At 33.7% G+C, this 15,284-nt stretch overlaps 1 pseudogene; it reads left to right on the top strand.

The window, feature by feature from the left end:
• The first annotated feature begins 1,114 nt into the window (after positions 1-1,114).
• LOC123940609 lies at positions 1,115-1,766 on the top strand (annotated as a pseudogene).
• The last annotated feature ends 13,518 nt before the right edge of the window (positions 1,767-15,284 follow it).

Raw genomic sequence — 15,284 nt, 5'->3', positions numbered from 1 at the left:
CTAAGTACACTTCTGAATACCAACATGAGAAAAATTTGTTCCTTTTCCCAACTACCCACCAAGCTACATAACACACTACTCTAATTCAGGCCTTCATTTTGTTTTACTTATTATAATATTATTTTAAAAGTTATTTTTATGGACAGCCTGTGTGACTCAGTCAGTTAAATTTCAACTCTTGATTTCGCCTCAGGTCATGATGTCAAGGTCATGAGATCAAGCCCCACCTTGCACTCTTCACTGGTCATGGGGCCTGCTTAAGATTCCCTTTCTCCCTTTCCCTCTGACCACCCCCCAACACATGTTTTCTCTTTCTCCCCCAAAAAGGAAAAAAAGTTATTTTTACTGATATATTTATTTGGGCTCATTATGTTTATTATTAAATATAATGTCTAAAACAAAAATAGGAAACCTCTTTATCTAATTCTCCAGAAAATGTAACCTGGTTTCATAACTTTATAGACATTTTCAATATAAGCACAAACATATATGTATTTGCATTCAAATTTTACAAAAATTAATCAATGCTTTATTCATTATTTTCTATTATGTGTGCATGCATGGGTGCATGTGTGGGTTGTTAATATTAGATTGTAATTTTATTATGGTCTTCGGATAAGTCTTTTTTTTTTTCGGATAAGTCTTTGTATCAGCACTCAGTGCTACAAAATTATAATCCTGTTTCCTATTTAGATATTCCTTAATAACTAAAATTATGGATTTATTTCTGAAATTTATTATATCCACTTAAAACAGATAATTTGGCAAATTGGATTTTGGATAAATTTTAAAGCAAATAATAAAACATTTGCATAAATTAAAATAAGCTACTTCTGCACACAAATTGACATTCTGTGGTATTATAAGATCACCACAGAAAATACACTTGAGGGGCACGTGGGTGGCTCAGATGGTTAAGCATCTGCCTTCAGCTTAGGTCATGATCCTAGGGTCCTGGGATCAAGCCCAAGGCTGGCTCCCAGCTCAGCAAGGATCCTGTCTCTGCCTCTGTCTGTCTGTCTCCCTCTCAAATGAATAAATAAAATCTTTAAAATATAAATACAAATATATATATATATATATACGACTTCATCTGGGCTGCCAACATGCCTACATGCCTTTCAGACTGAGGAAGACTTAGAAACTTCATGGCTATGTGAGCCACAGTCAGGGCTCCATCAGCAAGCATGGGAAATTCCTAGGAGGCTGAGGTAATGCTGGTGGCATTCATCACCACAGGATCGGCTTCAACAAACACCCAGGTTACTTTGGATAAGTTGATAGGAGACATTACCACCTAAAGAGGAACTAATGCTTCTACCCAACTGTCAACCTTGATAAACTGTGGACCTCAGTCAGTGAGCAGACACTGGGAAATTCCGCCAAAAACAAGACTGGAGTTGCTCCTATCATGGATGTGGTGCAATGGGGCTACTACAAACTTTTGGAAAAGGGAAAACTCCCCAAACAGCCTGTTATCAAGAAGGCTAAATCCTGGGGTGCCTGGGTGGCTCAGTGGGTTAAAGCCTCTGCCTTCAGCTCAGGTTATGATCCCAGGGACCTGGGATCGAGCCCCACATCAGGCTCTCTGCTCCGCGGGGAGCCTACTTCCTCCTCTCTCTCTCTGCCTGCCTCTCTGCCTAGTTGTGATTTCTCTCTGTCAAATAAATAAAATATTAAAAAAAAAAAAAAGGCCAAACCCTTCAGTAGAAGAGCAGAGGAGAAGATTAAGGGCATAGGGGGATGCCTGCGTTCTAGTGGCTTGAAACCATGGCGGGGGGGGGGGGGTGCTAATTAAATGTTAACGAGTGCTCCCCCCCACAAAAAAAAAGAAGAAAAGAAAAGAAAATATACTTGAAAATACTTTTGGGGGAGATGGATGTTCACCATTTATATCCTTTAACATGGAACATAGTTTTGTTGAAAACCAAAGGGAGACCATAACTGGTCTTCCTGGTTGGACCTGGGTGGAAACCAGGGTCAGGATCAATAATATTTTCTTATGTGTCCATGATGTATTTCAGACAGAGAAGTTCCCCAAAAACTAAATATCTAAGGACTGATAGCATGAAAAGCTTTTTACTTCCACCTGCCTGATGACATACAATATTATGTACATATTATGTATAATATTAAAATTCTTAAATATTATGGATATAGGAAAACTTTGAAGATATTGCAGGTTTATTTCCAGACCACCACAATACAGCAAATAATGCAATAAAGTGAGTCAAATTTTCCTGTTTCTCAACACATGAAAAAGTTAGATGTACACTATACTGTAGTCTATTAAGTGTACAATAGCATTATGGTTGAAAACAATGTACATATCTTAGTTAAAAAATACTTTTCCAAAAAGGGGGCTTTACTAAAGGCTGAGGTAGTCATGGCAATTTCTTAAAATAAGACAACAATGAAGTTTCCCATATAGATGGACTCTTCCTTTCACAAACGATTTCTATGTAGCACGTGCTGCTGTTTGATAGCTTTCTACCCAAGGTAAAATTTCTTTCAAAGTCGGAGTCAGTCCTCTTCAATCCTGCCACTGCTTCATCAGCTAAGCTTATGTAATATTCTTTTTTTTAATTTAATTTAATTTTATTTCTCTTCAGCTTTCCAGCATTCATTGTTTATGCACCACACCTAGTTCTCCATGCAATGCATACCCTCCATAATACCCACCACCAGGTTCATCTAACCGCCAAACCCCTCCCCTCCAAAACGCTCAGTTTGTTTCTCAGAGTCCACAGTCTCTCATGCTTTGTTTCCCCCTCTGATTTCCCCCAACTCACTTCTCCTCTCCATCTTCCAATGTCCTCCTTGTTATTCCTTATGCTCCACAAGTAAGTGAAACCACATAATAATTGACTGTCTCTGCTTGACTTATTTCACTCAGCATAATCTCTTCCGGTCCTGCCCATGTTGATACAAAAGTTGGGTGTTCATCCTTTCTGATGGAGGCATAATAGTTCATATTATATATGAACCATATCTTCCTTATACATTTGTCCGTTGAAGGGCATCTTGGTTCTTACCAGTTTGGCAACTGTGGCCATTGCTGCTATGAACATTGGGGTGCATATGGCCCTTCTTTTCACTACATCAGTATCTTTGGGGTAAATACCCAGTAGTGCAATTGCAAGGTCATAGGGAAGCTCTATTTTTAATTTCTTAAGGAATCTCCGCACTGTTTTCCAAAGTGGCTGCACCAACTTGCATTCCCACCAACAGTGTAAGAGAGTTCCCCTTTCTCTACATCCTCTCCAACACACGTTGTTTACTGTGGTGTTAATTTTGGCCATTCTAATTGGTATAAGGTGGTATCTCAATTTTTGATTTGAATCTCCGTGATGGTTAATGATGAGGAACATTTTTTCATGTGTCTGTTAGCCATTTGTAAGTCTTCTTTGGAGAAGTGTCTGTTCATGTCTTCTGCCCATTTTTTTGATGTGATTATCTGTTTTGTGTGTGTTGAGTTTGAGGAGTTCTTTATAGATCTTGGATATCAGCCCTTTGTCTGTAGTGTCATTTGCGAATATCTTCTCCCATTTTTCATTTCATGGGTTGCCTCTTTGTTTTGTTGACTGTTTCCTTTGCTGGGTAGGAACATTTGATCTTGATGAAGTCCCAAAAGGTCATTTTTGCTTTTGTTTCCTTTGCCTTTGGAGACATATCTTGAAAGAAGTTGCTGTAGCTGATGTTGAAGAGGTTACTGCTTATGTTCTCCTCTAGGATTTTGATAGATTTCTGCCTCACATTTATGTAATATTCTTAATACTTTACTGTCATCACTGCAATCTTTAGAGCATCTTCACCAGGAATAGATTCTATCTCAAGAAACTACTTTCTTTGCTCACCCATAAGAAAGAAATTCTCATCCATTAAAGTTTTATCATGCAAGTATAGTCACATATGTAGGCTCTACTTCTGATTCTAGTTCTCCCCCTATTCCCACCACATTTGTAGTTACCTCTTCCACTGAAGTCTTGAACCCTTCCAAGTCCTGAGGATTGGAATTCACTTCTTCCAAACTCTTGTGAATGTTGCTATTTTGACCTCTTTTCATGAATCACAAATATTTTTAATGGAATCTAGAATGGTGAATCCTTTCCAGAAGGTTTTCAGTTTACTTTTCCCAAATCCATAAGCAGAATCTGTATGGAAGCCGTAGCTTTACAAAATGTATTTCTTAAATAATGAGAGTTGAAAGTCAAAATTACTCCTGTATCCATGGGTTGCAGAATAGATGTCTTAGCAGGCATGAAAACAACATTCATCTTACTGTCCATCTCTATCAGAGCTCTTGAGTGACCAGGAGCATTATCAATAAGCAGTCATATTTTGAAAGGAATCTTTTCTTCTGAGTAATGGGTCTCAACAGTGAATTTAAAGTATTGAGTAAACCATGTTTTAAACAGATGTGCTGTGATCCAGACTTTGTTGTTCCATTTACAGAGCACAGGCAGAGTAGATATAATGTAATTCTTAAGGGCCAAGATCCAGAAAAGAACTTAACCTAGTTAACACCTTGAATTTAGTCTATGAGACTGTGAGTAGAGGACCTTGTAACCGTGACCACATGCTTGATCCATTAGAACTATGAGATTATAAATGTGTTTTACTCCACTAGGTATGTGGTAGTTTGTTGCACCGCAATAGAAAACTAATGCAGACACTGATGTCTTTTGTTCAGGACTATATTTTCCAGAATGACTGTCTGGAAAGTGGTGCTGGAATATTAGTCTCTCTGCATAAATTTGGAGACAGGGTTGCTTACTAACCAGTATAATTAATATCTCCTCTTGAGCAAAGGGCAAATTTACCTACTGACAATAATAAAATATTCAGGGTCCCTAAGCCCAGGATTCCTCAGCCATGATGCAAAGCCACTACCTATGAAGTGTCTACCTAGCCCCCTCCACGTCACCCCTGTGGGATATGGAGTACAAGGAAAACTAACTCATACATGAAGATCCTTCTTGCTGTTCTGTTAAGTATAAAGACTTCTGAACAGGAGGCTCATATCCTCTACCATTATCCATGAAACTGGCAGGCTGACTTATCAGTTTGTGCATAGGGTAAAATCTCAGAACCTTCACAGTTCGTGACAAGTTCTGCCTATTCACTTTTGTATTTCCAACCTCTAATACAAGGCCTTGCATAATGCCTAACATATAGCAGGAGAGCAACATAAAAAAATTAAAGTGATAAATTAACTAATGAATCCAATACAACTTCTATAGTATAAAGGAACTTTTCCTCATAAAATATTATGTCTTTTATAATCTGTATAATTTATTTAAAATTCAATTTTCTATAATACCTTTATTAATAAATTTTAAATAAGGAAATTTTATATTTGTTTTTTTATTCCCCAACAGATCATATGCTATTTGAGAACATAGATTTTTCCTAGTTTTTATATCTAGTGGCTACAAAATATATCATTTAATATATTGTAAGTATCTAATAAATGTATCCATTGAGGGGTACCTGGGTGGCTCAGTGGGTTAAAGCCTCTGCCTTCAGCTCAGGTCATGGTCCCAGGGTCCTGGGATCGAGCCCCACATTGGGCTTCCCTTCCTCTCTCTCTGCCTGCATCTCTGTCTACTTGTAATCTGTCTGTCAAATAAATAAATAAAATCTTTAAAAAAAATGTATCCATTGACTTATTAAATTTTATTTTTACTGTAGTCACACAATTTCAGAAGCAGATCTTTCCACATCATTTGCAACTGATTTCCTAACTAACCTGCCCATTTTAAAATAATGAATACAATGCAATCACTAGCTATTTGAATAATATTCAACCTTTTTAATATAAAGACTTCTGGTGCTAAGTGATTTCTTTGGAAGTATTTGGATTATCAATGTGAGGTCATTAATAATATCTTCATGCTTTACCTATGGTGAACAGGCCTGGGATGCTATATTCTCAAGAAGGCTAATATGACAATGCTACTATGTTAGAAAAAATTATAAAAAGTTTAAAAATACTTTTTCTCCCTTTGTGTGTATTGAATGTCATTCATATTAATTATCTAATATTCACTAGGTAAGATAAGTAATGTGCTGTGAAGGAGGAAAGTAAAACATATGAATTGCCTATGTTACACACAAACACACACACTAATGAAAGACTACTACTAAAATGTAGGTCTCTTGGGTCACTGCCCAGAGAATCTTTAGGTATGTTGTCTATTTTATAAGCTGCATGAGATAAAGGAGAACCCATGGAAATCTTAATTGCAAAGTTAGAGAAATATATACTTTGGCTTAAAAATCCCCAAGACTTTTCAGTTGGGCAAAATAAACTCTCTTGGATTTGGTAATGGTCTTGGTATTTTCTATCTTCATTTCAATAGTTCAGTTTAATTTGGAATCCCCTGAGATGAAGCTGTGAAGGAAAATTTGTTTCAGTATGCACCTGTCTCTACAGAAAATTCTCATCAGGCAAAAGACAGCCTAAGTATAGCAATTTGTCTAATTTGAAAGTTTCCTCTAATAAGTGCTTTTGTCATTTACACCTGATACTTAAAATTCAAAATTGAAGTTTCAGCAGCAGCTTGAAGCTACTAGAAAAATAAGAACCTGGGCATCTTTACCCTAACACCCCAATACTGCTATCCTAAAAGTATCCAGTGATAAACTTCAGGAGGCATTTGAATACCCTGAAATTTTGTGTAGGTGCTTATTTTGTATTATGAGCATATTTTTAAGAGGAAGTTTATACAGGTTTGGTCAGATTCTCATGGCCTAAGGAAAGAAATTGAAGAGATTATAAGCATAGACTGGTTATTCTAGAATCTAGATTAGTTTTAATGAATAGTTTTCATTCTTGTTATAAAACAGGGTGTAATTTATTATATCATTTTTCACTGAGAAAAACTTACTTATAAATCAAGTTATTTAATCAATAAGAAAGTGTCCATTCACCAATACTTTCCTAAGATTACACACTGTACTTTATTAATGATAACCATCTCCAAAACCTTGATTTCAGGCTTCCAATTCTTTCACTCATCCTCGGAGTACACTGAATACACTGCCTGTACTCTAAAAATTCTTCAGTTCTTCTGGATCTCCAATGCATATATTCACTCTCCATCTCCCACCTCATGTTCATGTTTCCCTTTGCAATCAATTCAATTCCATGGCCCATTATTATAACCATTTCTGTACATGTACTCACAACTCTTTTGCTCCTTTCTCTCATAATTTATATTTACTTGATCAAAGCCTCACCCCTGAAGATGCTAAAGCTCAAGATGCCTGTTTCAAGGATGGACTGTTTAAAAGTTATCTCAAGTCCACTCTCCCAATTGTGCATGATCCTGTCATCCGTCACCTCTCACCTAATCTAAGAATTTGTTCTTGAATTCTTCCCTTTCTCTCCTGTGTCATGGTTTTCCATATTTATTAGGTAATTTTTATATCTATATAGACATGCTTTGAAGTAATATTGGAGATTTTTCAGTAGAGGTATTTAGGATAGAGTGGAACAAGGGAAGAGCACATTTGTAAAAGGTACTTTCACTGGCGATACTTTAGTAGTATATCACAGATTATAAGCTGGCTAAGAAGGGAAACACAAAGGAGGAGCTTGTGCAGTGAAAAGGTGATAAAATCAAATGATCTCTACTCTTGATAAAGTTTGAAGAATTGTTGGATACTGTAAAAATGTAGAAGCATTGGAATTTGGTGGCCAGAGACTAGAATGACTAAAACTGAGATATGAGCTGGAATAGAATTATTTTTAATGTGAATATCTTGAGTTGTGAAGAAGTTGAGTGGAAGAAAAGCAACTGAGGGAATTAGAGTATTGGTGGATAATTAACATGATTACTACCGAAGACACTAAAAATCAAAGCAAGAGTATGATGGAAAGAAAGGCAATGATCTAGGCATTAAAACCTTGCATAAATGTGGTGTGAGGGTGAGAATAAGTAGATGGGGAAATAAGTAGATGACATCAACAAAAAGAGTTTAATTTGGAGGTTTAGTCCGATAGCATGAACTTCAGAGAAATACACATAATTTGGGAGACAAAGGAGCATTTGTTTGGAGAAACAGCAAATGGAAGCACGAAAGACACCACCCACCACAGGACATGAAGTCACATGTGAGAGAGAGAGAAAAAGAGAGAGAGGGAAAAACTTCCCCACTTGACAAAACTTTAGGGGAAGTGTGTCCTCAGGGAACAGTTAAATTTACAGAAGAAGAAATAGAAGGGACACTCAAAATTAGGTTGACAAAGACAAGATTACTAGTCCTCCAGATTTCAAGGTGCTCTGGGGGTTAAAGTGTCATGAAATCCTTGGGTGTTTATTAACATGAGCTATTCTAAGTGGATATTAAAATTATCCCTCATTTATATTCACTAGCCCCGGGAATATAGGCTAGTCTTTTTAGTGCATTCATAAACCATTTAATAATTTTACCTGATTAAATATATTTATGTTTGAATCTCAGCCAAGAGAGTGAATCAAAACTTATTCATTTGTGTGATAACACACTTACAAGGAAAATAGAGCTATCCTGTGGGTTCAGTTGGATTTATCCTTTATAGATTCAACATGAGGTTATTAAGTTTTTATCCAATCTGAATAACAAATCCAAAATATCATTATCAAAAATATGTAAAGGTTTTGCAGACTTGCTTTTGTCTTGAATAACTTACTAGTCGCTTAATAATAAACTTGAATCAAAAACAAATTTTTCATTGTTTCAAGAAATCTACTTAGCATTTCATGTACCAAAAATCTGTTTTATAATTGGTACCCAGCACTAGGAATCAAGAGTACTTAACCAAGGAAATGTGTAATTACCAATTCATGTTTTTTTACAACTGAAAAGTCATTTGTGAAATTGGTTAATGTCAGAAAGTGCAGGATGAATGAAGAACTGGAATAAATGGAACTATATATATATATATATATATATATTTTTTTTTTTTTTTTTTTGCATAACTGTGTCATTGCACTCTGGCAACCTTATGGCCATCTTCCCACAATAGTATGTATCTGTCAAGGGACTTTGAGTAAAAGGTTCAGCTGGTCAGTATGACTTCTAGTAATTTTATAGTTTAAGAAGGATAACAAAATAATGTCACTAAACAAAAGAAAATATTCTTAACTTAGTTTTGGTGAAAAAAGAAAAAAAACCCAAAGCCTATTAATTTTATGTTTATTTTTAGTTAAAACATTTCCTATGGCCAATGCCAACTTTTGATTCATCTAGAGAATGAGCATATAAAAAGATAAGAGTAAGAATAGTAAAAAATTGCATAGTAATAATAGAAAACTGTATTAATATATTTTCTAAGGGAGGAATTATTATCTCCTTTATTTTACACATGAGGATAAAGAGGAATAAAGAAATTAAGTTATTTGTTCAAAACCTTAATAGCCAATAACAAGCTTTTCTGATGCTATGCCTTCTCATATCATGAGAACTTAATGTTTATATATCTCACCCTACAGTTTTTCTTAAAGCCACTTATTTAAAATATTAATATGGTTCTTGAAAATGAGAGGCTAAATGTGATATATAAAAAATGAGAGATCAAAAAAGAGAAAGAAGACATTACACAAAAGGGTTTTTTAACAATGAGAGAAACTTGAAGAATGCATACTGGAGAAAACAGATTGGTTCAGTTTGAAAGCTATGCAAAGACAATGGGGTTTAAAAGGATTTAGTGGGATAAAGAAATTGTTTAGTGGAATAATCTGGAAAAGAAACATAAAGAGTAGCAAGAGGAAGCCAAAAGCTTTCTTTATTCTGTCAGTTTTTATTTTTGGCTGTGTAAAATTAGGGCTATGCTCTGCTGACTCACCTTGCATATGGGCTGACTTCATTTGGTACGTCCAGAAAGGACCTTCTGACTTTCAGCACTCAGTTCTGAAAGAACAATTCAAAAGCCAATAACTGGAGTTTTCCATTTTTTGACTGGCCATTTCATGTTTTTAATGGATTGAGCTGAAATAGAGCCAAGTAATTTCCAAATGACAAGTTATTTCCCTAGAAGAGAAATAATTTATTCTGAGGACAGGGCCTGGCAACTATGAATCTTAACAATAAAACCATTTTTCTTTTTTTTTAAATTGTCTTTCAAATGAGTTTTAGGGTTGAGAGGTTACTTTTCAGATTTTTTTAAAAGTAATACAAGTAGGAAAAATGAATAATTTATATTACGGGTTATAAAAAAACTTAATACATAGTTATCTGCCCTAGATTATTAGCTCAGCTTATGCTAAAAATAATTAAAGCATGTATAGAAAGCTTATTACAAACAATGTTATGTACCTATCTTGATATTAAGAGAAATTTATATTTTAAAAGACATATTCACATCTGAAAAGTATCGGATTTTGGATTAAATGATTGACAATAAATTCTGTAGCAATGAATTATGGAAGAAGTAATGTTCAAATTATTACTAAATAACAATGCTACAAAGATAGAGAGGACGTTTTGTAAAGTATAAAGTGTTCAGGTCAATGTTATTATTATCGCAATCAACTGTTCAGAAAATCACAGTTCAATTTAAGAAACAAATGCATATAAGAAAAAAAAAGAGAGTGAGGCAAATCAAGAAACAGACTCTTAACTCTAGAGAACAAACTGATGGTTGCCAGAGGGGAGATCGGAGGGGGGACAGATTAAATAGGTGATGGGGATTAAGGAGGGCACTTGTGATGAGCACCTGGTACTGTATGTTAAATATTGAATCACTAAATTGTACACCTGAAACTAATATTACATGGTATGTTAACTAACTGGAAGTTAAATAAAATAAATTTAAATAAATTTAAATAAATAAAATAAATTTTTAAAAATAAATAAATAAACATAAGTATAGTTTCATATTTGGGGGAGGGGAGACCACATTTCACTTATATTTATTTTTTCATTCTTAATATTTGAGGGTATACATCTTTTTCTGGTTTATTTTCTTAATACAGCAATAACATTTCTTAAAGTTTTATTTATATAACGATTTTTGTTTTACTTCTCAAGATTTATAATAGAAAAAGAATAGTTTTGTACCCATTAAGCCTAACTACCCAGGTAAATGCTTTAACAAAAGTCTATTGCATTGATTTGCTTTTTTGACACCTCAAACCTACATGAAAAATAGTAAATATAAAAAATCAGTAAAATATAATATTCTGTACTGAAGAGATGCAAATAGCTCAGAATTACTTTTCAAAAATTACCTATAATGAGTTAACCAAATATATTATTTAATGCAAACAAGTAGTTGATTGATAATTTTTTAAACTGATTAAACTACCACACATTCAAAGTTGGAACAGTGATTTTTGTCTGTCTGTTTTTTTTTTTTCTTTTGTGATCTACCAAGGATCCACAACTTTGTTTTGTATCATAGTCTCCAAAGTATTTAATTAGGCTTTTGGTTACAGTTTAGTAAGCAGCTAGAAAACTGTTTTAGAATTGCCCTTATGCAGTGATGCTTTTAGCTGTTTCATTTTTCTCATATATAAGAGAAAGCAAGAAAGTTTGTGTATGCATACATTTTCAGAAACTGCTTCAGAATATACACTATAATTGCTTTGCACAGGAAGAATTGACTGAATGTTTTGCTTTTGTTGTTATCCAAAAGACAGTTTTACTTTCTCCCTGTAAAACTTTAGATCTGAAATAATTGCAAAAATCTCTTTTGAAGTTGGTCAGTTCTGAGCTGAAGTAAGTTCTCCTGGGAAAAGACCAAAAAACAACACAAAACAAAACAAAACCCCTCCAGAATGATTTCTAGAATTGTTTTGTTTTGTTATATGCTCAGCATCCAAAATTCTATCCAATTTTTAATGATATTATTGACATGGAGATACTTTTGAAACTTTTATCAATTTAGATCCGTATTACATAGCTAGACCAAGTATTCATTAAAATATTTAGAAGGCCTAAACTTTGAAGATTATTAATATTTTGAGAATGGCTGTTCTGCCATTTACACAGCAAACCACAATCTCTGATAATCTTTGACATATTGCCAACCAGTATGTATTCTGCAAATTACTTCAATATGTTCACCCAAAATATGCATTTAACTGGAAATGTTGTAACACAGACAATACTTAGAACTATACGAAGTGAAAATGAGTTCTTTTTTCTTTACTGTTCATATGTAGAGAGAGTCATTAATTTGTACTATTGGTTGGTACAATCATATTGTTGATAAAATGTACAGTTACTCTCATATTTCCCTTCATTGTGAATCTTGAGCTTTATACTAGTGGTCATTTAAATAGAAGTAACAATTGTTTTCCCTGTTTATTGTGATGACTCTTCTTTTTTTCTTTCTTTCTTTTTTTTTTTTTTAACAGTGGCCCTTTTTTCCTTTTGAACTTCAGTGAATAAATACAAGAAACAATCTAAATGGAACAATTAATTTAATAGTAACGTCATCTAGGCATTAGATCTTTTTGCTCTGTTGAATAGGAAGTACACATTAAAGGCAAATGAACACGAAAATACTGTATCATCATTCTGTTTGACCCTAGAGGTACTAAAGGTAATAAACCAAGGGGGAAAGAGATGGAATCAAAATGTACAAGTGACTGTAGTATTTTTTTATGTCCCTTTGCTCTTTGGCGGTTCTGCTTATGCTCAGAGAGAGCGAATTCTTTCAAAGCATGAAAGTTGAGCTTTATTTTGTGATATTGTTTTAATGGGGACTCTTCTAACAAAGCATACTAGACTTTCAAACTATTGAAGTTGCTTTAAAAAGCAATAGGGTTTATCCTGGGGCCAACAGGTAAAAATCTATAAAGACAAGCTAAAAAAGATTAAGTGCCCTCTTGGGAAGAACATAATTAAGAAAGATTTCACTGAATTACACAGAACTGAACATGATAGAAATAATGTCAAGCAGACTATTTTCCACTTAAAGAAGATAACAAGATGAGGGTTCAAGAATGGGACTGGGGGAAAAAGGAAATTCAAGGCAGATGTCAGGAAGTACTTTTTCATAAAATGGATCACAAGTACTTGGGAAAGAAGTCTAAATGGAAAAACTAAAGGTATAGTGAAATTGCCTGTAGGGGTTGAAGAAACTTTAATACACATTTTAAATGTAGAATATAAAATAAGAGAATACGTAATTATTTTTATAGTTTGACACACTTATTTTTAACTTCAGTTAAACAGATCCAAAATAAAGTCATGCAAATCAAACTAATAAAAAATTATTAAAAAGCAAAAAAAAAAAGGCAACACTAGTTTTACTAAATAAACTCTTTGACCTACTACATGTAAATCATTAACTCATCAAAGTGACTGGATTTGACACTGTCCTTTTTATTTCAAATGATTATGACAGTGCCTCTCATCAGGCATCAAAGTTCTGAGTTTTCTTAAATATAATCATTTAGAGTCACAGAATCATACTTTTGAGAACTGTCAGTATCATAAAGATCATTATATCTAATTCTTTATATTCTTTATTAAATATTTATGGAAATTTAATGAATACAAATTACACTGCAGAGCTAGTGTTCAAAATCAGAACTTCTAACAACTCCTTATAATTTCACATCCGCGGGAACTCAGAAACAACAGGTCCAAGGCTCTTTTCTTCCTTCCTCTCCCAGTCTTGATGTACTATTTTGCACATTTCTATCCCCAGACCCAGAATCTTCAGTTGTTCCTGGAAGCCCTTGTTCTCTTCCATGCAGAAGAGTTTATTTTTTTTCTCTCTCTTTATAATTAATTTACAATGTGATATTGGCTTCAGGTGTACAACATATTGATCCAACAATTCTATGCATTACTCAGTGTTCATGTGATAAATGGAGTCACTGTGTGTCACCATACAACATGATTACAATATTATTGACTATACTTCCTGTGTTGTACTTTGGGGAATAATTTTTGCAAAACATAATCTGGGTTTTCTCATTAGACAGAATTAGAAACTATTAATTTTAAAAAATTATGAAATCATGCTGGACTTCCTTTTCATAATAAATATCATATAATCATTTTGATTTTGAGATTATATCTCTTTTTTTACACTAAAAAATTTGGTTCCTGACAATATTAGCAAAATTATTTATATGCTTTTTTCTCATCACACACACACAAATTTTCAAAGGAAAAATATCAATATTGCAGCTAACAATGAGTCTTTTTTTTTTTTTTAGAATACATTCCATTAACTATGAGTTATTTTCTCTATGCAGTATGTCAACACCTCGAGAAATATACATTTTTCCAGTTGGCTTACTACTTTTAGGAAATTTCTTCCAAGGAATTATCCTTTTCCATTCCATTTAATTTTTTGAATATTTAGAATGTTTTATTATATGAAAGTCAATATTAAATAACAAGAAATAGAGAAATTTTCCCATCCTGCTTTCTCTCCCATGATCTCTCTTTACAAGGATAATGATTTATATTAATTAATTTCTACTTAAATGTATTTGAAAACTATATGTATTTGTGGAAATATATAAAGTTTGTGGAAATATATATTTGTGGAAACACATATAGTATTGTGGTAACTCTACCTATCGGGTTGTGAAAACCTGAAACCAGAGAATCATTTTGTCCTCTTGTTTTGGTTTCTTCTCACAGATTTTTTAAAATCTTTTCTCTCTAAAATGTATGCAATAGTGGGTTTTTTCACATCTAACAGCCATCAAACTATTATCCTAGCAACAATCATTTCTGTTTCCAAAACATCATCCATAGAACCTAAAGTCATTTTTTTATTCAAATACGTACTGTGATACCTTTCATTAATTCCACATTGCCTCCAGAGCTAGGATTTAAATTCAGATTTTCACACCAAAATTAAAATCTTTTTTCTATTACAAATAATTGCCTAAGTCTAGGATCTCTATTTTTTAATTAATAAATTAATTAGATTTTGATGATTAACATACAGTGTAATATTGGTTTCTGGAGAATTCAGTGGTTTATCACTTACATATAACATTCAGTGCTCATCACAACAAATGCTCTCTGTAATACCCGTCATCCTTCTAGCCCATACCCCACCTGCCTACCTCCATCAACCCTGTTTGTTTTCTTTTATTAAGAGTCTCTTATGACTTGTTTCCTTCTCTTCTCCTTTTTTTCTTTCCCCTTTTCCATATGTTCATCTGTTTTCTTTCTTAAATTCTACACAGGAGTGAGATTATATGGTATTAGTCTTTCTCTGACTGACTTATTTTGCTCAGCATAATACATTCTAGCTCCATCCATTGTCATTGCAAATGGCAAAATTTCATTATTTTTAATGGCTGAGTAATATT

Source organism: Meles meles, chromosome 4 (genome assembly GCF_922984935.1).
Source record: "Meles meles chromosome 4, mMelMel3.1 paternal haplotype, whole genome shotgun sequence".
NCBI classification, from domain to species: Eukaryota; Metazoa; Chordata; class Mammalia; order Carnivora; family Mustelidae; genus Meles; species Meles meles.
This window is presented reverse-complemented; position numbering and strand designations above follow the sequence as displayed.